The sequence below is a fragment of the Sus scrofa genome, chromosome 12 (assembly GCF_054392235.1).
Source record: "Sus scrofa isolate SSC_HxYL_T2T_F1_AM1 chromosome 12, Sscrofa_HxYL_maternal_Yorkshire_Landrace_v2.0, whole genome shotgun sequence".
Taxonomy (NCBI): Eukaryota; Metazoa; Chordata; class Mammalia; order Artiodactyla; family Suidae; genus Sus; species Sus scrofa.
The window spans coordinates 8,520,336-8,545,363 of record NC_139394.1 but is presented as its reverse complement, the minus strand read 5'-3'; the positions used below and the strand labels follow the sequence as shown (position 1 = coordinate 8,545,363).

Genomic DNA, 25,028 nt, shown 5'->3' with positions numbered 1-25,028 from the left:
GACAATGGCCTATCCTCCCCCCATTCCATTATTTAGGCATTCGTTTATTTACATCCTTGTAGCCTCATGAATATTTATTTTACATTCACAATCCAATTTCATGCTATTTATTTTTTGCTCAAACGGTTTCAGCCTGGCCTTGGAGAGCTCTTTCGCTGGGTTCCCGTGTTCCCTTCTCCTACCCACGCCGTTGTGTCTTTGTGTGTTTTCGTTTGGGCCTTTGTTTTTATTCGTTTGCTTAGATGTCAAGTTATTCTCTGACTTTCTGGCTGTACAGGTGCTCCAGGCTCATCCTGGATCCGTCCTGACTCAGCCCTGGGGTCAGTCCTTTCTTCCGAGAGCCCCCGGTTCTTTTTCCTGGAGAAACAGAGATCCGAGCATGAGGTGTGCTCGCTGCTCCTGGGGCATTGTTCTCAATCGTCTCAACCGAGAGAGTAAGGAAACATCTAAGTTGTGCACTGGTCCGTGTTTACACACGTACCCACACACGTACACACTTATACATATTTCTGTAAGTAATTATCTGTATCCAGATTAGGCTAAACATGAGTTCCTACTAGTTGCAACTCTGATCCACAGCCCCACGGGTCACGCTAGCCTCCTCCTATTGCTCATCTGTAAATTTCATTCTAACAGTGAGACACGGGGGCCCCACCATCCCTGCTCCCCTGACTGAACTGTTCAGGTCCAGAGGACGCAGATAGCGGAATCAGGCTGGTCACCCCACACCCCCGTGGGGACTGGAGTGCAATTACATACACTTCCTGTTGCCTTGAGTCTCAGAGACTCATTTCCAAAGTGACTTAGAGCCACATCTTTTTCCTCCCAGTCCCTTCAATGGGGTGGTTTCACCTCTTTGTAAAATGGCTAGATTGTTGTGACACACCGTGCATTCCATCCCAGGGTCCCCCACCTTCCCAAATAACTTTTTAAAAGTGCCTGCGTCACACTTTGCCTTGGCGCTGGGAGGTCCGGTGCCTTTTGACAAATGCATCACATCCTGAATACACCACTACGGCAGCAAATGTAATTGCTTCACTGCCCTAAAAATCCCCTAGGCATCATGTAGTCAATTCTTCTTCCCTTCTAAGATTCTGGCAATCCTTGATACTTTTGTGCCGCCTATACTGCGCCTTTTCTAGAATATCATAAAAATGGAATCACCGGGTACGTAGCCTTTTCAGAATGGCTCCTTTTGTTTGGTAAAAGGCATTCCAGATTCCTCTGCATCTTTGTGTGGTTGGATAGTTCATTTCTTTTTTGTCACTGTACAGTATTCCGTTGCATCAAATTTTCTTGATCCATTCCCCTTCAAAGGACACAGCGTTCTCTTGGTGAACTTGTTACTGCAGTGGTTCAAGTCACTGCTATGGCTCAAGTTCGATCACCAACCTGGGACCTTCCACATGCCCAGGGCAAGGCCAAAGCCAAAACAAATCAAAACAAAACAAGGCTACAGAGGATATAACAGTTCCTTCCAGGTTTTGGTGATCATGAATAAAGCTGCTATAAACATTTGTGTGCAAGGCATAAGTTTGCAAATCAGTTAGGTAAAGACCCAGGCATAGGACTGCTGCATTGTAGGGTAAGGCTATGTTTAGCTTTGTAAGACTCTGTTCGTCTTATTTTGTTTTGTTTTTAGCAAGTCCCAGTACAGAAACACCTGCGGGCAAACTTTTGATAAATAACTTTTGATGCATTAAGGGTCAGCCTTTAATTGTGGATGGAGGAAGGACACCTCAACATTGAACCTGACCGTGGGGTCATTGGCTATGCCTTCTACACCTAAATTCCTTGCAATTCAGCCATGTCCCGTGGTTTCTGAGATAATACATGTCAGAGGAATAATAATTACTATTAACCACTAAACTATCCCTTAATGTTTAATTGTGTGGCTCAACTGAAAACCGCATTTTCTCCATTTGATACTTTATTGCATTTTCACTCTTAGCATTTTTCCCCAATTCAAATAATCTTGCTGCCACAGCCCAGAACAGGGAGAAGCCTACTTTTCCAGGAAACAAAAAATTACTATGAAAGAGCCTGGGCTTATTTAGAGATTCCAAGACATCTCCAGGAGGCTCTGACTCCCTCCCAATCATGACAGGACAAAGGATCATGTCCCACTTCTTCCCCAGTATGTGATGAAACCAAGGAGGACTCAGGGTGGGTCTGTATTCTCCCACTAACCTCTGTGGATCAAGCTCAGGGCAGTGGGTCTGGCACTTGAACATGCATTCAGGTTACCTGGAGGGCTTGTTCAAACTCGGACTGGAATTCCCACTGTGGTTCAGTGGTAACGAACCTGACTCGTATCCATGAGGACGTGGGTTCGATCTCTGGCCCCACTCAGTGGGTTAAGGATTTAGCATTCCTGTGAGCTGTGGTATAGGTCGCAGATATGGCTCAGATATTTCATGGCTGTGGCTGCAGCCGTAGGCTGGCAGCTGTGACTCCAATTTCACCCCTAGCCTGGGAACTTCCATATGCTACAGGTGCGACCCTAAGCGGGGGGAAAAACCTCAGATTGTGAGAACCCATCCCCATGGGTCTGGAGTGGGACCCATGAGTTTGCATTTCTAACAAGTTCCCAGGTGTTGGTCCTGGACCACTCTTGGAGACCCAGGTCCCTAGAGGACGCTCTTATGTGCATCCAAACCTGTGGGCCTGTCTAGGATTTGCCTTCACTGCTGAGATGGGAGACAAATCTGAACAGAAGAGCTTCCTAGGACGGTTGAGCTGAGGGTCGGGGAAAGAGAGCCAAGGAGTGTCATCACACGGCACACCCATCTCCTGCCACCCTGGAAGTCCCAGCTTTTAGAGACCCAAACCCCTTCATTGCCAAAGGGAAGGAAATGGATCCAATAGGCGGAAGCAACTCTCCAAGAGCAAACCAGGGCAGAGCCCCAGTGGCCTAACCTTCTGGTCTTTCACAAGAGCAGAGCTACCGTTCCTTGTTCAAGGCAGCACAGGTGACTTCTGCCCCAGAGGTGATGAGGGCAGAATCAAGCCCATTACAGGAGTGATGGTATTTGAATTGTTATCTCAAAGGGAAATGAACAAAGCATAGCTGCTCCCTCCATCCACATGCCCCTAGACACACACCCATGCCCAGGGCTTCACAAGGGTCACAACTCCAAAGGGACTGAGGGTAGGAAATGGGCAGGTGGGGAGGGTGAATGCTCACTATCTGCACAGCAACTCTCATCAGAGAAATCATCCGTGTTTGACAACACAAGATAAAAAAGCCAAGCACCTAGAAGATGAGATGGCTGAAATTCTCGCCTAAACATTCAAGGAGACAGGAGAACCAGAGTTGATGCTCTCAGGTGCCCCCCATCAAGAAAAGAACTCCAGCCATCTTGTCCTTATAAACCCTGGAAATCGCTCACCTGAACATTTCACTGTAGTTATTGAAAAGGAGTACATTCCTAGCACCGTCTTTGGAACCCAGATCCAACAAAGGAGAGAGCTGTGAGTTGGCCAAAGGAAGAGGGGTGGGGGCAGAAGGCTTTGTCTGCTTTTCCTGAGATTTTTAAATATTATGAGATGATTTCCTTGAACTTCTAATGCGCAGGTTGAAGTCTCAATTACAAGATCTCTAACAGAGTCAGAATCCAAATGGCGCAGGAGCCAGCCGACAACAATGGCCATGGCCGGATGGGTTTCAGGTTCGTTCTTTGCAAAGACAAAGCTCCCATTGAGTGACAGAGAGGTGACCTAGGGAAGGGGAGGGAGAGCTCCTGGGAGGGTTTTCATTACCCTGATCATCATCCCCACGGCCAGGGGAGGATGTAGGAGGAAGAAAGCATAGCCTTACCTGGCCAGTGCGTTGCTGAGGATGACAGTTTGGGGGAAAGCACAACCTGATATTTGTGGCTTCTCTGGGAGGCGGGGTGGTGGGGGGGAGGTAGGAGTTCCTAAGACAAAGATGAGAAGAGAAGGAAAGCCAGCCCAGCTATGCAAGCTCGCGCATTCAGCAAAAATTTTTGGAAAAGTACAAGCACCAGAGTAGAGAGTGGGTTCTTGGTAGCAAACAGCTATGCCCTGATGTGTGGTAGAGAGACGAGAACGTGCTGAGGGATTACGGGAGAGGAGGCTCACACTTCCTTCATGTCGTTTGGGAAGAATCCGCAAAACCTTTAAGCCAGGACAGTTCATTGAGTCCATTCTCTCAGAGGCAGGGTGGCAGCACGGTAATCACACCAGGATTCGACGGGGAGGATTTCAATCCCACTTGGGATAATTAAATGTCGTCTAAGCCCCGTGGTGCTCAGAGGGCTCTGGTGGGCATTTCAGTGCAAACATATGCCAACGTGAGCAGGGTCTTTAGCACTTCGAAGCACCCAACCATTTGTAGCTATTTTCCTTCGGGTTGGTTGCACCTTGAGGAAAGGGGCTCCGAGTCCCCTTTGACCACCCCTAGGCTCGTTCTCCATCCAAGGACCTTCAACCCAATTGCTTTCTTGCTGAAGCTTCAACATTTCTCGTTTCTCCTCGAGAACAGCTGGTCCCAATTTACGAAATAACCCCTTTGCACACTTGAAGACCATTATTAAGATTCCCTTTGGCCATAAACATATGAAGAAGTGTTTAACATATGAAAAAAATGTTTAACCTCACCAGTAATCAAAGGAATCCAAATCAAAACAACAAAATGCAACTTTTGCCTATCAATTTGGTAACTTTTTTTAATGATAGTGCTCCATGCTGGTGAGAGTAGGGTAAAGGGGCAATTTCGTACATTGCTGGTGGGAGGGTAAATTGGTACAATCTTTCTGGAAAGCAATTTGGCAATATGTTATCAAGACCCTGAAAATTGTCCTTACCCTTTAACCCAGTAATTCCACTTCTGGGAAACTATCTCAAGGAAATAATCAAGTCTCAGACAAAGATTTCTGCTCAATGGAATGTGCTCGAAGGCACGATATGGTGATGTATGAATAACTAAAAACTACCTACAGGTTCAATGATGCTGAGACACCTCTTAAAAAGTTACTAGAAGGCATGTTCACAACGAATGGTCCAAGGACGTGCGAAATGGTCACCGTAAAATGGGAGACACAGGCTCCCACAACCGGATACAAAACTAAACACGGTAGGATGTTAATGACATAATTATATATACTTACATTTTTATATGTAAATAGAAAAAGACTAGATGCAAACACAGCAAAATATTAACCGTTCTTATTAGAGGGTGATAGAATTATGGGTGCCTTTTTATTTTCTTCTTTATAATTTTACAATCAAAAAAATTGTGTAAGAGCTCTCCTGGCCTCGTCCGTGTTCCCCGAGTAGTTCGGTGTGGTCCGATCCTGCCATCGCACATGGTCCAGAATCTAAACAGTGGAAGAGCCAGGGTTGCTGAGTTTTTCTAAAAAGGGCTGGATAGCGAAAATATTCGGTTTTATGGGCCATAGAGACCCTGTTGTACCTTCCCAACGCTCCTGTTGCACAGCAAAGTCAGACATGGACAATAGGTCAATGAGTGGGCATGGCCGCGTTCCAATAATCGTCATGTATAAAATTAGGAAATGGGTCCAGATTAGTCCATGGCCTTCGTATGCTGACCCCTAGACTAGAAGATCTGAATCTCTCCCAGCGTCCCCAAATCTATAGTTTCAAAAAATACAGTTGGGGAAGTTTCTAGAAGGACAGGAAGAGGTGAAGTTCTTCCCTACCCCCACCCACCAGGTAGTCAATCAGTCCTGAAACTTTTTTTTTTTTTTTTTTTTTTTGGCCTTTTGTCTTTTTAGGGCTGTGCCCGCAGCATATGGAGGTTCCTAGGCCAGGGGTCTGATTAGAGCTACAGCTGCTGGCCTACGCCACAGCCGCAGCAACACGGGATCCCAGTTGTGTCTGCGACCTACACCACAGTTCACGGCAATGCCGGATCCTTAACCCACCAAGTGAAGCCAGGGATTGAACCCCCGTTCTCATGGATACTAGTGGGATTCATTAACCACTGAGCCACGACTGGAACTCCCCTGAAACTTTTTTTTTTTTTTTAACTTTAAACGTTTTATTTATATGGATTTCCCATCTTGGCTCAGTGCTAACAAACCTGACTAGTATCCATGAGGGTGAGAGTTTGATCCCTGGCTTCGCTCAGTGGGTTAAGGATCTGGATCCGGTGTCGGTGTAGGTCACAGATATGGCTCGGATACCGCATTGTTGTGGCTGTGCCATAGGCCAGCAGCTACAGCTCTGATTTGACCCCTAGCCTGGGAACTTCCATAGGCCATGGATGTGGCCCTAAAAAGAACAAAAAATTTTTTATTTATATCACATAACCTTGTCTGTCATGTTCATGAACACGGTACAAATTTATTCAGAAGCAGTCAGCTAAGGGACACTCTTCATGGGCCTTGTTTATCCAACCCTGACAGGTGTGGTCTGTCTGGTCCCCTCCCACATTGGCTGTTCTATAGCAGATGGTCAGGTGCGGAGCAAAAAATGCCAGGCATCCTAGTGAGGACTGGAAAGGGACTGTGACCCAGCACAGTTGGTGACTAATTTGAGATTTTGGCTTCTAGACTCCTAGGTCTGCTGGCGGTTTTGTTTTGTTTTGTTTTGTTTTCCCTTTCTTTCTCTTTTAGGCCCACGCCTGAGGCATATGGATGTTCCTGGGCTAGGGGTGCAATTGGAGCAGTAACCACCAGCCTACCCCACAGCCACAACAACTTGGAACCCGAGCCACATCCACGACCTACACTGCAGCTCGCAGCAACACCAGATCCTTAACCCCCTGAGTGGGGCCAGGGATCAAACCCACATTCTCACGGACACTATGTTGGGTTCTTAACCCTCTGAGCCAGGGAGAGGGTCACTCCCTAGACCTGCTATTCTGTTTTCCTTCTGGTCACTGTGTTCCCAAGGGACAGAAGGAGAAACAGGGGTCACTGTGTGTTTGCTGCATCCCAGACAATGTTCAAAGGGGGATGAAGGCTTGTTATTTGGGGGGCTCCATTTTATAGGGAATCCAAGCCTAAGCAGGCACACGATGCACTCAGCCCTATCAGCAGAGAGGGCTGATAGGATGCTCTGAAGAGTCCCTTCCTGAGATCGAATCCTTCATCACTCACCTGCCCACACAGACGCGTCCTCACCAGGCACAGCAAGCCCCACCCCCCGACCCCCGGCCACTCCCAGCCCCAGCTCCCATGGTATGTGTCCAATGGAGACGCTTTGTCCATTTTAGGACACCTTGTCCATCTCGGCTCCGTTTTAGATCCTGATCACTTGTGCAGGAGGCAGGAACGGCCTCTCTGAGCTGCCTGCACATCAGACCTAGTGACGTGCGAGGAGGTTCTAGGATGAGAGTGACATTCTTGTGCCTTTACGTCCTTGCCACTTTCCCTACAACCAAATCAGATGGAAAGCTGAGAACCACCAAGGGCAAAATGGCCCGAGTCTGGAAAGAAAAGCCAATAATCCAAACGCTCTCCCCAAGTCCTCTTCTGTTTCTGCGTATTGACTCTCCTGACGCGTTTCAAACTTATTATTACTCCCGACCCTGAATCCAGGTGGTGAGTGCAGGAGACAGGCCCTGGGTAAGGCCAACTTTCTATATAGAGATTCATGCCACCCTTCTGGTGACAAGGGAAGAAGGGAGGAAAAACCGATTTTGCATTAACAAATTTAAAAGCTTCACTAGCCTTTTTTTTTTTTTTTTGTCTTTTTAGGGCCGCACCCACGACATATGGAGGTTCCCAGGCTAGGGGTCTAATCGGTGCTACAGCTGCTGGCCTACACCACAGCCACAGCAACGTCAGATCCGAACTGAGTCTGTGACCTACACCACAGCTCATGGCAACGCGGGATCCTTAACCCACTGAGCGAGGCCAGGGATCAAACCTGCAACCTCATGGTTCCTAGTCAGATTCGTTTCCGCTGTGCCACGATGGGAACCCCCAAGCTTCACTAGCTTATTTTGCTTATAAAATCTCTCACATCATCACTAAGACAGAAAGTATTTGGACCCAACTCTCAGCTCCACCTCCACTCTCCATTAAGCCTGCCTGTCTTTGACTTATTTTCCTAAGATGGACCTCCAGGCATATCTCACTCGGAGTCCCCCTGGACTGAAGTATCCGGTTATTGTTTTGGTGGAGGAAGAGGGTGTTGAGGGTCCAGTGGGAATGGCACCATTGCACACCCTGCTCTCCTTAAATGTCATTCGATAAAAACAACATTAGAAATAGGCTGGTGCCTGGAAAGATCAAAGGACTGGAAGTCATTCATGCCTCTGCTTGGAAAGCATTTTCTCTACAGGGGAGAGAGATGGAAATACAGCTCTATTACTTGTCATCTGTGTGAATTACTTAATCTCTCAGGCAACTCTTTCTTCCATTTAAAGAAAAAAAAAAAAAAGGAAGTGTGGGGGTGGGAGGCATGACGGTACCCGTCGGGCAGATTTGTAGAGTCAGAACGAGAGGCCACATGGGGATGCCCGGCCCAGGGCAGGTGCTCAGAACATTTCATTCGCCTCTTCACTCTAAGAGGGACGGGGTGCTAGGGATCTGAGAGGCAGAGAAGAACGTGACCGGCCCCCCCACGCAGGTGCCCAGGCTTCAGGCCATCTACACAGGTGACTCCGGCGTTGGGCATCTGTGGACGATTCTGCAGCACGCCGTGGGAACCAAGAAGAGGGGGAAATTCATTCTAACTCCCGGTAGTGGCAAAGGCTTGGGGAGGGCGTGGCATTTCAGTGGAGCCGTGAAGGACAGCGAGGGTGATGCAAGAGAGGCTTCCAGGCAGGGGAACTGTCAGAGCACCGGCCAGAGAACAGAAAGGACAAAGTGCTTCTGGAAAACGATGCAGCGTTTGGGATGGCCGAACAGTCAGGTGCCTAAGAGCCCAGAGGGCAGGCGAGATTGAAATCCCAGGGAGGCCACATCAGGAGGGAGCCCTGAGAAGCTTACACGTTGTTACGGCTGCCGTGAGAATTCTAAAACTGCAAAAGTCATCTTCAGAGTTCCCATTGTGGCTCAGCAGGTTAAGAACCCAAATAGTATCCACGACGACGCAGGTTCAATCCCTGGCCTCGCTCAGTGGGTTAAGGATCCGGCATTGCCGAGCTGCATTGTAGGTCGTAGACTCAGCTCGAGTCTGGCGTTGCTACGGCTGTGGAGCAGACCAGTGGCCACAGCTCCTATTCAACCCCTAGCCTGGGAACCTCCCTATGCCACAGGTAGGGCCCTAAAAAGACAATCAATCAATCAATCAATAAAGCAGACTAAGGAGACAGGGCAACCATTCCAACACATGACCCTAGACTGGATCCCGGGCTGGGGCAGGGTGAGAATGCCATCTTCACGGGGTAAACACACGCCTCTGTCTGCCCAGGATGGTCCCACCGTGTCCTCATTAATTGAACTCCTTTTCACTCACAAAAGGGTTTCTGTTTGGACAATAAATCACCGGCCACCCTCATTTTAGATGACCTTACTGTCAATGGGAAAGAGAAACAGGGATACAAAGACACTGGGCCCAGAAGGACCAGTTCAAAAGCTATCACATCAAGTATCCCAGTAGGAAATTTGAGTCTCCAAAGGCAGAGAGCTCATGGGAGTGGACAGAAAGTAGCAGATCAAAGGACCACTGTGATGGCAGATTCCATCAGGTCCGTGGATCTGTGGATTGATGGAGGAGAGGAGGGAGAAATAAGAAGGCACAGGAAATGACTGGTATTTGGGTATCAGCCGGGTTGAATGGCTGGTGTAGAGGAAGAAGGAGGAGCCGAAAGGGAGAGTCTGGAACCTAGAAGAGGTCAGAAGTGGAGACGTGGATCTGGCAGCCTCGGGTAAAATCCTGGCTGAAGTGGGAGTGTGTGAGACCACCCAGGGAGAGGGCAGACACGGTGACACCGGGGGCACCCTGGCAGATGCTGAGGAGTCATGTGCAAAGGAAATGAAGAACCAGTGAGAAGCAGAATCATGGACCCCTGGGGAGGAGAATGTTTGGAGATGACTCTTTGGATCAACAGAGCCGGCTGCTCCCGAAGGACGGAGGAGGAGGGAAGAGAGCAACCAGGAAGACCTCTGAGAGTCCCACCGCAGCAGAGCAGTGGGGGAAGCAGGCAAATTGCAGCCGGCAGAGGGGGCGTGGGAGGTCAGGAAGTGGTGTTAGTGAGCGTAGATGATTCTCAGGCTGGACCCATCCCTGAAAAGACTGCGGTTTGAGAAGGGAAGCACTTGGGGGAGTTCAGTGGAAGCTGAACACGTGTGAACACCAAGAGGGAGATGCTGGAGAAGAGAGGCAGTGTGAAGATTCCGGAGGCAATCGTTTGGGATAAGATGGAAGGAGACTGCGTCCAGTAGAGTGAAGAGGTCACCCCTTGACAAGAGGCAGGACTCCGCCTTCTCTGAGAAGGTTAGAAGGAAGGGGGGGGTACCCTAAGAAACTCTTGTTCCGGGTGGAAGATAAAATCAGTGTGTGACCGGCAGCAGTGATGACAGTCGTGGCAGAAACAGTGGGTGGTGGCATGTTGTTATCATCATCATCATCGTTATTATTTGTTTAGGTGCAAGGTCCCTGCCTTGTTTAAGGTTGTCCCCACGACAACCGCATTTTACATGGAAGGTAACCGAGCCCGAGACAGGTGCAGTAAATGGCCCACGATCAACCATAAAAGCGGCAGCGCCCAGATTTAAACCCAGGTCTTCCCAGTGGCACGACCGGATGCACCGGGCCATTTGGAGTCCGTATGGACCAGTGGCATCGCCCTCTTGGTAGAGCCTGAGGTGACGTCATCTTCTGTGAACAACGGGGGGTGGATTCGGAGGCCTGAGGAGGGAGGGCAGCGTTGAAACAGCTGCTGTGAAGAATGCAACAGGGATGGGCCAGGGGGGCGAGCAAGGGCTCCGGCCGCTTCCCGGGGCGCTGAGCGCTTCCAGGGGATTCCATCCTGTCCTTACGGCCCTTGCCTTCAACCCCGTTTCCTGCCAAGAACCCACACCCCACGCTCCGCTCATTTCTTCTGTGGTCCTCTCCCCTCTTCACCCCTCCTTCAAGAGAAAGAAGAATCATATGACTGGAGGAAAAAGAGTCTACGAACCAACCACGGGAAGGCTTGTGGGGGATGGCCAGGGAGTGGAGGTGGGGTCCTCAGAGTCTTTGTGCTTCCAAAGAAAGCGAGAGCCTGAAAGGTGTAAGGAAGCAGTGCTTTCCGTGAGCAATAACGGTTGCAGATGGGACATGGTCCAGTTTCTCGGACCCCCCCCCTTCCCCCGCCACCAGTAAAGAAAGACATCCGCAGCCAGACACCTTCACCCAGGCAAGCTGGCCAGGCCCCTCCTCTCAGGGCACCAGCTTCGTTCCATCAGCGGGTCCATCCATCCCATAACACCTTTCTTTTGGAGAGCTATTGATTTTAGTTAGCAATCAGTAAAGCAGACTTCTCCACTGGAACCCAGAACGTAAATCTCTACCTCTGATTCACTGATTTGACCTCTTTAAAAAGAGTAGCAGACGGAAACTCGCGGGCCCTCCCTCTTTGGGAGAAAAGTCATTGAAGGATTAACCAAAGGTGTTGGCCTGAGGGACAGGCTTGAAGACACGGGCTTACTTCTTGTTGGCTGCAGCCCACCAGCTCAGACAGAGCTATTAAACCATTGGTCGAATTAATAAAATCCATACGGGACCAGAGTCTAGAAGAAGCTGGGCTCAATTCAAATTTCCATAAAAGCAGCTCACAAAACCAGAGAATTGGCATTCGGTTCTAGAAGTGTGCTGGCTTCCTGCCTCCCAATGACATTTTCAGCACATCAAGACTTCAGGATAGAAAAATCTGTGGGCTGGGAGATTCTAAAGGCTTTTATGAGAATCTTCTCAGGGCTTTCTTTTCCATGGAGCTAGAAACTCACTTGTAAGGGAGTCATTCTCATGGATGCTTAAAAATAAAGAAAAATCATAGGGAAAGTGACCATATCTTCTGTTCGGGCGAAAATGGAATCGTTTGAGGGGATATACGAAAGGGGTCCTCTAAGTTGCACAGGAGCAAGACTGGTTGTGAGATTCAGGGCAAGAGAGAGGGGGGAGACGGAGCTGTTCTTAGAGAGTTGTGCTAAATGTGTGTGTTTCAGAATCAAAGGGCAAATGCTTGAGAAGCAGTGATGTGTATGTGTGTGTGTTCATATACACACACAGGCACCGGGCTCTGAATAGGTGTGTACCATTCTCCAAGTTAAAATCGAGCTTGTCCCTCTCTGCAACCCTTCGTTTCAATTGGTTCCTCTGCCCACCAGCCCACCAGCCCCACCAGCAACAAAGTCCCGGCCACGGCCAACTCTGCAACAGACTCCCATCTCTCCCTTCAGTCACCCTGAAAAGCAGCCCAGGGGCAACAAATCCCTCCCTCTTCCACTGGTTCCAACATTTCTCTAATTAATGCAGGAGAAAATTAATTACAGAGGGATTTTCGAGACCTGAGCATCTAATGACCAGCCCAGCCTCCCCACCTCCCTCGGCTCACGGCAGCTCCCCATTGGTCCTGCCCAGCCCTGCCCTCCTCCCCCTGCCTGCCCCCTCCCCTCCCTTCCCAGAACCCCCAAACAATACCACAGGCTAATTAGGCAGGGAAAGAGTTTCTTGGCAAAGAGGACTGAGTGCTAGGTCAGTACCTTGAACAACCCAGAAGAGAAACAAAACAGCATTAAAAGAAAAAAGAAAAAAAAAAAAGAAAAGAAAAAGAAAAAGAAAAAAAAAAAAAAACCCTGCTAATCCCAAGCGCATTTCCGCCAAATATTCTCCTTTTCAAGTGTTTTCTTCCTGGTAAACAAAGTTCTGTCGCTGGCTCTGAAGATTTTAGGGCACCGTTGCTTAGTAATGATGGCGAAAACACGACGTCCTCGCCTCGGCTGTATTTTGTTTCTCCTCTCTCTTGCTCACTTCACTGAGAAGCCCTGACATTCCCACATCGCGAGGGACCGCCTGTTTGTAAAGAAGAGCTGGGGATTTTTTTTTTTTCTTCTTCTTTTTTTTGTCTAACAGCTTTCCCAAGCCAAGCTAGGAATGGCGATCTCATGTCCCCTGGATCAGTCTTGCCCAACAGAAGTTTCTGCAACCACGGGAAAGGGCTCCATCTGTTCTGCCCAACACGGTAGCCTTGAGCCACGTGTGGCCAATGGGCATCTGAAACGGGGCTCATGAGGCTGGGCAAGGGAAAGCTCAATGTTATGGAATTTTAATTAATTGAAATGTGAAATAGCCCCAAGTGGCTCATGGCTCGAAGCAGCCCAGCTCCTGGCATAACCCCAGCACAGTCCCTGAAGGGACAGCCATGGAGTCTGGGCCACTCTGGGACAGCAGTGATGGACAGAGGATGGTTTGGTGTAAGGACCACACCCGCTTCCATTTGAATGAAGCCTGTTCTCTCTGCGTGGCTTTGGGCATCAGTTAATGCTTCCGCAATGTTCAGGATAACCACACAAGTACACCCCAGGGGTGTGTTTGGTAGTGGACCCCAAGTCCCGGGCACATGGGTGGGTCCCCTCCTGACCGCACAGGAGTAATGAGTGCAGATGCCACGGCCCGCTCTGCGGCCCTGCTCCCCCTTCGCCCCCGGAATCTGTGCCGTTTCCCTCCTCCACGTGTCTGGCCACATGTCCCCTTCAGCTGGAACGCCCTGCCCGTCTTGCTCCTTTGTCTTGGTCTCAGTGATTCCTGTTCTACCTAAAAGGTCCTAAAGACTCAGCTTGAGAATCCCACGAACTGGGAAGCTTTCTCTTCTCTTCTGTCTGCCCTCATCACTCGCTCTTTCTCTTTCCAATGTGGTAGCTACGAGCTGCAGGCAGCCACTGCGCTTGAGTCAGGCTAGTGCAAGTGAGCCACAGAATTTTTGTTTTTAATTCTAATTATGAATTAACTTTATATTAATTGTATTTAATTTTAATGGAAACTAGTTTACATTTAATTAATTGAAGCTGAAATGGCCACATATGGTATCTCCTCTCTTCCTCCCTCTCTCTCACCCCCCTGCCCCATATCCCTCAGAGCTGAGCTGGATGCCAGTCTGCAGTCTTGTGTGTGTGTGTGTGTGTGTGTGTGTCTTTTTGCCATTTCTTGGGCCGCTCCCGCAGCATATGGAGGTTCCCAGGCTAGGGGTCGAATCAGAGCTGTAGCCACGGGCCTACGTCAGAGCCACAGCAACGCAGGATCCGAGCCGCGTCTGCAACCTACACCACAGCTCACGGCAACACCGGATTGTTAACACACTGAGCAAGGCCAGGGATCGAACCCGCAACCTCATGGTTCCTAGTTGGATTCATTAACCACTGCACCACGACGGGAACTCCCAGTCTGCAGTCTTATCTCCACGCACATGTACTCCTTGCACTCACCTAGGATCCTGTGTTTTAATGATCTCTTTATAAATCTATCACCCCACTAGAAAGCAAAACCTTAAGGACATAGCTTGTGTTAGATTTTGCTTTATTTGACAGTGGTGTCGCCAACATCCAGGATGGTGTCAGGCACACAGTAACTTCTCCATAAATATTTGTCAGCCATGAAACAGCACTTTTTTTTTTTTTTTTTTTTTTTTTGGCCACACCTGAGGCATGTGGAAGTTCCCAGGCCAGGGACTGAACCCATGCCGCAATTGCAACCTGCGCCACAGCTGCTGCAACTCCGGATCTTTAACCCACTGTGCCCCACAGGAACTTCCGAAACGGAAATTATTCATCACAGTTTATGTCCTACCTCCGAGGTCAGCAAAGTATAGCCCAAAAGAGGCCAAAGCCAGCATGCCACCTGCTTTTGTATGGCCCTCAAGCTAGGAAGAGTTTTTTTTGGTTTTTTTTAATGTTTCATTAGATTTTAAATGGTTACAGAAATACCTACATAATCCTCAATTTTGCTCTTGGCCTGCAAAACAGGAAAGAATCACTTTCTGGCCCTTTAAGAAAACCTGCCAACCTGGGATCTTGATCCCAAGAAGAGCTGCTGGTGGGGCTCAGTGTAGCCGCAGTCAGAGAAAAGGATGCTTGGGGAGAGATGCTAGGAGAGGGGTCCAAAGTGCACATCTTGGGACTCTTCCAACCAAGGTAAATTCTGGGAGCTGGTCCCGAATACAGAGGCAGAGCCAGGCCAGGCCTGTGCTTCCTCTAACCAACCCCCTCCCCCACACTGCAAAGGTCTCATGAGTGGGGGATGGGGACACATTACGTGGACTTCTGTGAAAGTTCTATCTCACCCACCCTGGAGCCACAGCAAACGGAAGGGGGGCTTTTCTGGCTTTTGTATTCTGGTTTGGATGTGGAAAGTAGCAGTTTGGGTTTAGGAGTTTCTGCTGTGGTGCAGTGGGTTAAGAATTCCACTGCAGCAGCTCCGGTTGCTGCAGAGGCATGAGTTCAATCCCCGGGGCCGACACAGTGGATTAAAGGATCTGGCGTAGGTCACAGCTATGGCTCAGAGTCCATCCCTGGCCCGGAAATGTCTATATGCCAGAGGTCCGGCCACTACATAAATAAATAAATAAATACATAAATAAATTTTAAAAAATAAAATCAAGCTCCCAAATGTGTTTTTAATAGAAATGGAGAGATCTTTCAAAGCAATGAGTGTAGGGGCTTGGAAGCAATCGTCGGGCAGGCAGGAAGCAATCTGTTCCCTTTCCTGCTCAGATGTGAACTGGGGTTTCTAAGAACAAGGCAAAGATGGCTCCAGGCCTAATCAGGGTCAGCAGCAGGGAACCCCCCCCCCCCCGCCAAAGTTACCCCATCTCAGTCCCTCCTTACTCTCCATTAACCCTCGATGACTTCCGGACCGCCAGCTCAGGGACCATCGGCCAAACATCCGGGCATCTGGGAGTGCCCGGTGGCCCAGCCACCTTCCTGCTCCATTCACCCTCCCAAACAGGGAGGGGCTGAGTGCACCCAACGCGCTAAATATTTCCCCGCTGGAGAATTTATTTTCTGTCTGCTGCCGTTTGGCAGCAAAGAGACAGGAAGCTATTTAGATAGATTATCTTCCTCTTCGGAAAGTTGAGAGGAACTTTTCTATTGCACTTCACACAAACATTCCGCCTCGTGGTCATTTAGTCATGGCCCCTCATGAGGTCACCAGGGAAGAATGCTCAGCCTGATTAAATGTCACTTGATGGTCTCCACACTTGCTGTCCCAGATCCAAGGGGGAGAAAGAGCTTCCCGGCCTTGCTGGTGACCAAGACTGGGAGTCCAGCTGAAAGGCCACGAGGGTACCATACAAAATGAATCTTACTTCCTGGGGTCGTTTATGGCTTTATAGAGTAATTTGTATGTCACTGAGTAAGAAAGGGGCCTCCAAGAAGAGTGTCTGGCCAGATGATGCTGTCTTTTAAGGGGATCAAAGAGAATTCTTGGCAGGAGGTAGTGAGATGCTCTTGGAGAAAATGTGATAGGGACCCATGGACTGAAGTTCAAGGTCTTGGGGATGAGTCAATAGCTGGAAAACAAGACGAGTACTGACCATGATGGCTAATTATGACTGACCTGGTATCATGCCCTACTAGATGCCCTTCTAAATGACTTAAGGTGTATTAACTCGTTTGCAGCCCAAACAACTCAAGGAGGTAGGTATGCTGAGGAAATTGGCCCAGAAAGTCAAATGTTTTGCTTAGGCTCAAAGAGATAGCGAGAGATCAAGCTGGGATATGAATCACATCTGAACGGTCCAGTAGGCTGTTCTGCTATGACAAACATGTCCTATACCTGTGCTTCATAGTAGGAGGGCCACCAGCTACAAGGTGGCTATGGAGCACCTGAAAACCTGCTTAGTCAAGGAACTGACTTTTTAATTTTTTTTAAACTATAGTCGACTTAAATAGCCACCATATTACATTCCCAGGTTTAGGCGGTCTGGCTCCAGAAGGCACAGTCTCAAACATTTAGACTGTCCTGCATTTTAAATCAACATAAGAGAATTTGGAACTGTTTATTAGGAGAATAATTAAAACCTAGAGATAGAGTTTTATCAATATCTTCAAAGATGGGAACGTATGAGAAACTATAGGAAATGGGAATGCAAGAGAGAAACTTTGCTTAAAGGAAAAAGCAGGTGTTCCAGTCCGATGTTTGGGAAAATACCTATAAAAGAAAGAGTCTGAAACACCAGCATGGTTTGTCAAGAGAGGAAGTGGTTTCCTTTTGTTTAATCAATAAATTGTATTGAGATTCTGCCACGGGGCCTTATGAAGCGTCTGCTCTCGAGTGTCACGTGGTTGAGGAGGAAAACCAAGTCTAAGCCCTCAAATAAATCAAGGCCACGTGACCCAGGGAGGCGGAGCTCCTCACATCTGTTCATCCTGTTGGAATTCAGCTTAGCTGTTTAATCGGTAAGAGGAGCAATCACGGAAATCTTCATGGAGGAGGCGGCCTTTTAAATGGCCCTTGAAGGAACTGGCTTATATGAGGACAGTGGGAAGCTGGAAAGAGTGAAAACGGTGGCAGATTTGGTAGGAAAAAAGAACCGTTCTCAGTGACTCTCTTGGACACTGACGTACAGGGTTTAATCAAAAAATGACTCCACATTTTCTAGCTTGGATAAAAATAGTGGTTCTGGGGGCAGACACAGGAACTTTAGGGGGTGGTAGGAAACAGTTTGGGGAAATTACGACTTTGGTTTGGGGCATGTGGATTCTGAGGTGACAGCTTGAGTAAATCTTGGATTAGTATTCACTTTCCAAGAGCCGTCGAAGGTTCCGTTTAGATGGGAAGAGGGTGGATGAGAAAGCTGCCCAAGATCACCGTCAACCTAATACCTGCTCTCCCTCTAAGCCTGAGAAATGAGGCCATGGCAGAACGGGAGAGAAGCCACAGAAGTCCAGAAGTATCGTGTCACCACCCCACCAGTGACAAACGCATTCATACCTTGTTTTCTCTGCTATGCTGAGTTGACAGACATCCGGTTACTTCATCCTGGAAGCCACACTCATTTGCCCTTTGGAAACCCTGCCCAATGACCAATATTTTTTTAAATAGTTTTTTTTCCTGATGACATTTGTAATACCTACTCACTGCAAAACATTTGGAAACTTCAAAAACAGAAACGAGGCAATGCAATCACACATATGCACATGTACACACACCAGACCCATATATGCACGTGGCTGTGTGTAGGTGTATGTGTGTATGTATGTATAATGACAGTTTTCACCCATTTCTAGCTGAGATATATATATATATATATATATATTTTTTTTTTTTTTTTGTCTTTTTAGGTCTGCAGCCAAGGCATGTGGAGGTTCCCAGGCTAGGGGCTGAATCGGCGCTGTAACCACTGGCCTACACCACAGTCATAGCAATGCCAAATCCGAGCTGTGTCTGCAACCTACACCACAGCACACGGCAACACCGGATCCTTAACCCACTGAGCGAGGCCAGGGATCAAACTTGCGTCCTCGCGGATACTAGTCAGATTCGTTTCCACTGAGCCACAATGGGAACTCCATAGCTGGTATTTATTTTAAAATGCTTTTCATTTTCTTTTTAGGGCTGCACCTGAGGCATAGGGAAGTTCCCAGGCTAGGGGGGGAATTGGAGCTGCAGCTGCCAGCCTATACCATAGGCACAGCAACAATGGCCATGAGCCACATCTGCGACCTACAGCACAGCCTGCAGCAACACTAGAACCTTTAAGCCACTGAGTGAGGCCAGGAAGCAAACCCACATCCTAATCGATACTAGTCAGATTCTTAACCAACCCACTGAGCCACAATGGGAACGCCTAAAATACATTTTTAGCTAAAAGACTCTGAACTAAGAAACAAGAAGACAACATTAGCCAACTTGTATTGCATGGTCAGTATTTTCTAGAAAAGTTACAAGGAAAAACACTCATCAATTTCTGCACAGAAACACATCTAGAAGAATCTGTTCTTGAACTGAATCTCTTGACTTTCCCCTTATTGCCCCGGAAGTCCATCTGAACCTTCTTTCCATCCTTTGCTTATTTTGACCAGATGGCTATAGATTCGGAATGACCTGGAGTGGGCTGAGAGTCAGCCTGCGAGAGACCAAGAAGAGCCAGCCACAGGGGGTTAGGAGTGAAAAGTCCCGCCCCACAGAGGCAGGTGCCCCGCCCACACTGCAAACTTCACATCTGGAATTCCTGCCTCCAAAGGATGCTCCAGACAAGAAAACAAACATGGGACAAACAGAAGGCAAGACCGCAAAGAGACACAAACTAACAGCAGAGTGGAAGGATGGGAGGCACTGGTGGGGAGAAACACCATGAGAGAGGGTGTGGCCAAGGACAGTCCCAGGGAAATCAGGGATTGAAATACTGCAAGGGAAGATTTATCAGCCTAGACAGGGATAACTGAAACTCACACACAAGCACACAACCGCAACCAGAGATTCTTCCTTCCTGCCTTGGTTTCCTGGGGATTCAAACTAAGGGACTGGGAGACACCCGCAAACGTTTACCAAGGATGTGGGTGCGTCCTTATGGGTCTGGCTCATTTTGTCGAGAAACTGCTAGCGCTCTGAGCCCAGCCTGCGCGGGGGGGAGCTCTGCCTGGGTGTACACCCCTCGGGCGGGGGATCCAGGGGGATGGCCTCGCCTCCAAAGATAACACAGCAGCCCCAGACTGCCTGTGATTCTCTCTCCAAAATCTTCCTAATGAGCTGTCTGGGGGAGGGGGTGGTTATTCCCCCCATATTTTGGCCGCCACTGGCTTTTTAGAATTCCGTGTCCATTTTCCGATTTCCTAAACGCCATCTGCAATGACCTTTTCCTCTCTGCCATCGTTGACAGCTTCTCATGCGTGAAACATATTTTTGTTCATTATTTTGTTGTCCACAACCTCCCCCGCACAACCGTCCAGCCTGGGTCTCCCTCCCTGTACCCTTCACCCCCACGTCAGGCATATAATGAATTACCATTCCTTCAGACAACGAGGTTGAAAACTTGTGGTCTCCAAGGCAACGGGGTATCCTGGGGTAGGGTGCTGGGGAGGGGGGCTGGCCCGGCCAGGAAAGGACTGGAAGGAAAAGGGGGGTGGGGAGGCAGAACTAGAGATGATATCATTCCGGAAGCCTGAAAGCAACCAATCGGCTGCCGGGGATGTGATGTCATCCCCCCGCCCCCACCCCCTTTGAGCCTAGGTAGCCCCACTGAGAATTCTAGACAAGTATTGAACCGAAGTTGTATTGCTGTGAGAGAAAAGGGGTGGGGGGTGGCAATGGAGAGAGAGAGACAGCTCCTCCGACCCTCTGGATGGCCCTGGCAGACACTACTCTTCACTCGAGGCAGCCCCATAAAAATGTCATCAGCTGGGGCTCTCCCTGCATCAGGACACAATGATGTCTTTGGGGAGAAGAAAAAAAAAAAGATTTATTTTGCAACCACACCCCCGCCTCCCTTGGAAGAGAAACACTAACCAACAACAAGTTGTGAATGAAGTGTCTGCAGATCGGGCCCCCACCAACCCAGGCTGGGAACTTTCTGGACAGAAAGACAAGAGGCAGATGCTCGCACAGAACCAGCTGGGCATACTAGGCTGCTCTTTGCAGCCACAGGGCTGGGGCAACACTTTAGGTGCTGCAGGGTGGGTGCCTGGGCTAGGGCAAAGCTGCCCAAGCAGGTAGTTCGGGCCCCCAAAGGCACTGGTTTGGGGAGAGGTGTCTGCCCCAAGATGATGCCAGCATCTGGGCCTCGGTGCCAGGCTCGTAGGAGAAGCAGCAAGCTGTAGCGTTAGGGAGGGGTACAGGCTTGTTATAGTGCCCACCGAAGTGTCAGCATCCAACAGAGGGGAGGGCCAGTGTGCCCCGCTCACCTCTGCGAGATTTTTGTCTTGGAACTAGAAAGCAAGGCTGTTTCATAAAAATGTCCCCAGGACTCCAAGCCCCAGGAAGGTTTGTCCGCGGGGGTCAGGACTGCTCTCTCCCTGACCTTGAACACTGCAAAAGGTGCAGCTTCTGCAACACGGTCTTTCTGGAGTCTTTCTCCACTGTCCCATGCAGAGCCACCTATACTGCCTTTGAAGAAGCAGAAGCAAAGACCCCACGTCCATTCCCCCTTCTACAGACGCGGACATCAAGGCCCAAAGAAGGGAAGGGGACTGGCCCAATGACCAACGGAGTCACCAGTCGACCTGGGGCTCCAACTGCTCTCAGCCACAAGCCTAGTACACTAGTAGCATTTGAAGACGGAAAGCCTACAATTTCAGCATCACGGGTTCACCATTTTCTTTATTTTTTTTATTAAAGTATAGTTGATTTACAATTTAGTTTCTGGTGCACAGCAAAGTGACTATATATATTTCAGATTCTTTTTTTTTTTTTTTTTTTTGTCTTTCTGCCTTTTCTAGGGCCACTTCCTGTGGCATATGGAGGTTCCTAGGCTAGGGGTCTAATTGGAGATGTAGCCGCCGGCCTACACGAGAGCCACAGCAACATGGGATCTGAGCCGCGTCTGCGACCTACACCACAGCTCACAGCAATGCTGGATCCTTAACCCACTGAGCAAAGCCAGGGATCGAACCTGCAACCTCATGGTTCCTAGTTGGATTCGTTAACCACTGAGCCATGACAGGAACTCCAGATTCTTTTCTATTATAGTTGATTACAAGATATTGCATAGAGTTCCCTGTGCTATACAGTCGGTCCTTGCTTACTATTTTATATAGAGAAATGTGTATCTGTTAATTCCAAACTCTCCTTTTATCCCTCCCCTACACTTCCCCTTCGCTTACCATACATTTGTTTTCTATGTCTGGGAGTCTGTTCAGTTTTTCGGTAAGTCCATTTGTACTGTTTTTTGTTTTTTGTTTTTTAAGATTTCACATCTAAGTGATATCGCATGTATTTGTCCTTCTCTGTCTGACTCTCCTCACTTAGTGTGACAGTCTCTAGGCCCATCCGTGTTCACATTCATCCTTGAATATGAGCTGGAGCAGTCCAGGAAGGCTTCTTGGAGGAGGTGGGCTTAAGCTAGGCTCTGAAGGCGAGGCTAGAGTCAGACAAACAGAAAGAAAAAAGAAAGACACTGCTAACAGCAAGACTGCCCAAGCCAAAGCCAGACACTAGGAATGAAGCTGGTACCAGGCAGTTGGGTGGGGGTGGGGGAGGGCGGGCGAAAGTTGCAGGACTAAAGTTGCAGGATTTGGTGATTTTACCAACCAGATGCCGATCTTCTCACCGTGTCGAGCAAAATCAATCCAGCATGCCAGAATGACAGGTGGGTCTTCAGCCATCCAGGCCTCCTCTGCTGTGCTTTTTTTTAAAAAACATTTCCGTTTGGGAAATTTTCTTTTTTTTTAAACTTACACAACGTTGCAAAAAACTCACTCTTTCCCAGAGTTGCCTATTGTTAATATTTTACTCCATTTACACACTTGCCCACTCATGTCTGTTCTCTCTCATTCTCTTTGTGGATGCGTGTGTATATTTTCTTTTCTTTTCTTTTTTTGAATCATTTATGGGTAACTTATATTCATCACAGCCTTTTACTCCTAAATTAGTCTGTGTTTATTTCCTAGAAACAATAATATTCTCTTACCTAACCAAAGTAAAGTTCTCGACTTTATAAATAAACGTGCATTAATAAGATACTTTAATCTCGGCCCATGTTCCAGTTTTATCACTTGATCTAGTAATTTCCTTTACACCACTGTGTCCCTTTAGTGCAAAACCCAGTCTAGCATCGGTGGGGCTGGGTATTGCATGGAGTTGTCAAATCTCTTTGGTCACCTTTAATCGGGAACATTCCACAGCTTCCTCAGTCTTTTATGACATTGATGTTTTAATTTCTTAATTTTCATATATTTATTTTTTGGCTGTGCCCACAGTATCCAAAAGTTTTCACACCAGGGATTGAACCTGTGTCACATCAGCCACCCAAGCCACAGCAGGGACAATGCTGGATCCTTAACCCACCGAGCCACCAGGGAACTCGGACATTGATATTTTTAAGGAATTTAGTCCCACCCTACCCTTCTTTTTTTTTCGGGCCACACCTGCAGCATATGGAAGTTCCCAGGCTAGGGGTCAAATCAGAGCTGTAGCTGCCACCATAGCCACACAGGATCTGAGCCCCATCTGTGACCTACACAGCAGCTCATGGCAATACCAGATCCTTAACCTGCTGAGTGAGGCCAGGGATTGAATCTAAGTCTTCATGGATACTGGTCGGGTTCTGAACCTGCTGAGCCATGATGGGAACTCCCACTTTTTTTTCTTTTAACACATGTTTCTCACAGAAGGTAGGTCTGATGCTTCCTTGTGAAGAGACGGACGTTATACGTTCCTGACAGGTGTCCAGCTTATGCATCCCTCTGAGGGGGTCCCCTCCAGAGGTACCAGATGTCATCTGTCCCTCATGGGTGATGCTCCTTCCGATTACCCGGTCAAGACGTTGTGCAGTTCTCCACTAATAATGGCTGTGGTTGTGGGTTTTCTCCCTTGAAAACAGTAAGCAGTCTGAGAGGATAAATTTTAAGTGGATGCAGGTATCTTTCTCCTCATCAAAATCTCTCCCCAGATTTACCATCCATTCTTTTTTTTAACCATTCATTCTTACCAGATCCAGTCTTCACCATGATGGTTTTTTTTTTTTTTTTTTTTTTTTTTTTTTTTGTCTTTTTGTTGTTGTTGTTGCTATTTCTTGGGCCGCTCCCTCGGCATATGGAGGTTCCCAGGCTAGGGGTTGAATCGGAGCTGTAGCCACCGGCCTACACCAGAGCCACAGCAACTCGGGATCCGAGCCGCGTCTGCAACCTACACCACAGCTCACGGCAACGCCGGATCGTTAACCCACTGAGCAAGGGCAGGGACCGAACCTGCAACCTCATGGTTCCTAGTCCGATTCGTTAACCACTGCGCCACGACGGGAACTCCACCATGATGGTTTTGAATGGTAATTCTCTGACTCTGGTGTTCCCACATTTAAGAATTGGCCAGATTTCTGTTGGTAAGAACCCTCTTTCCCTCCATTAATCTATTATGCATCTATCCATTTATCCACCTATCCATAAGTATCATTAGCAAGGACCCATGAATTCTTATTTTTAACAGTTTATCATTTTTATGGACTGAATATTTGTGTTCCCCTGCTCCCAGCCCCTGCCCATGTATACGCTGCCATCCCCAATGGTTGTAGGAGGCGGGGCCTTTGGAAAGTGATTAGGTCATGAGGGTGGAGCCCTGGTGGGTGCAGTTAGTGCCCTGATACAATCGCCCCGCCCCCAGAGAGCTGCCTTGCTCTCTTTGCCTGGAAAGGCAGAGCAAGGAGTGGCCATCTGTGAACTGCAAGACACTGAGTCTGCCGGCGCCTTGATCTTGGACTTCGCCGGATGCAGAATTGTGAGAAGTACATGTCTGTTGTGTAAGCCCCCGCCCCATCTCTGCTCCCTTTTCAACAGCAGCCACAGCTAAGATGATCTTTCTTTCCCGTACTTAATTATTTCGGTGATCAAATCTGTGCCAGCCTTGGCCAAGGGGAGCGCCTTCAAACTGATTTCTGGGTCCCTGTGACAAGTCCTTTTGTCCCCATGTATATCATGTTTGTAATTAGTACCAAAATGACCTTTTTCCCCTGGATGTCCCACTAGGACTTTCAGGCAGCTGAGGACCCCAGAAAGAGAAGACGGTGTCTAGGAAGCAGGAGGAAGCTCCCACTTACGACGTCCTGGAAAAATGAAACTGCTCTGGCGAGGAACCGATGAGCCCAGCTTAACACAGGCCACCACGGGAACTTAAGAAACTCAAAGACACGACTATGGGAAATGCCAATTCGCCTTTTTCTTTCTGAGCCTTCTCTCGGAGCCGAGAGTAAAGAATTTACAGGTACATCCATGTTGCTGCAAATGGCATCATCTCATGCTTCTTTCGGATATAAACACACTATTCTATATAAAATAGGGAATAAGGACCTATCATATAGCGCAGGGAAATCTACTTAATACTGTGTAATAACCTATATGGGAAAAGAATCTGAAAAGGAATGGATATACATAAATGTATAACTGATGTACCTTGCTGTATGAAACTAACTCAGCCTTGTAAGTTAACGCTACCCTAATAAAATGTATTTTAAAAAAAAG

The 25,028-nt window shown here is 48.3% G+C and overlaps 2 long non-coding RNA genes across 44 annotated transcripts in view; both read right to left on the bottom strand.

Annotated features, from left to right (window-relative positions):
- Positions 1-25,028, bottom strand: part of LOC102165318 (uncharacterized) — a 387,409-nt gene that overhangs the window by 149,749 nt on the left and 212,632 nt on the right. Inside the window, exon 6 of one of the 43 annotated variants that reach the window (XR_002337033.2) lies at positions 22,432-23,387. The exons of 40 other annotated variants lie outside the window; for them this stretch is intronic. This is a non-coding gene — a long non-coding RNA (uncharacterized LOC102165318). Of the gene's footprint in view, positions 1-22,431; positions 23,407-25,028 lie in introns of those variants that run through there. 2 more of the 43 variants (XR_014820757.1, XR_014820771.1) reach the window with 2 other exon arrangements.
- On the bottom strand, positions 220-19,982 carry LOC146398025 (uncharacterized). The gene is made up of 2 exons (XR_014820833.1): positions 19,867-19,982; positions 220-357 (listed from the first exon to the last, which is right to left on the bottom strand). It is a non-coding gene; the product is annotated as an uncharacterized LOC146398025 (long non-coding RNA).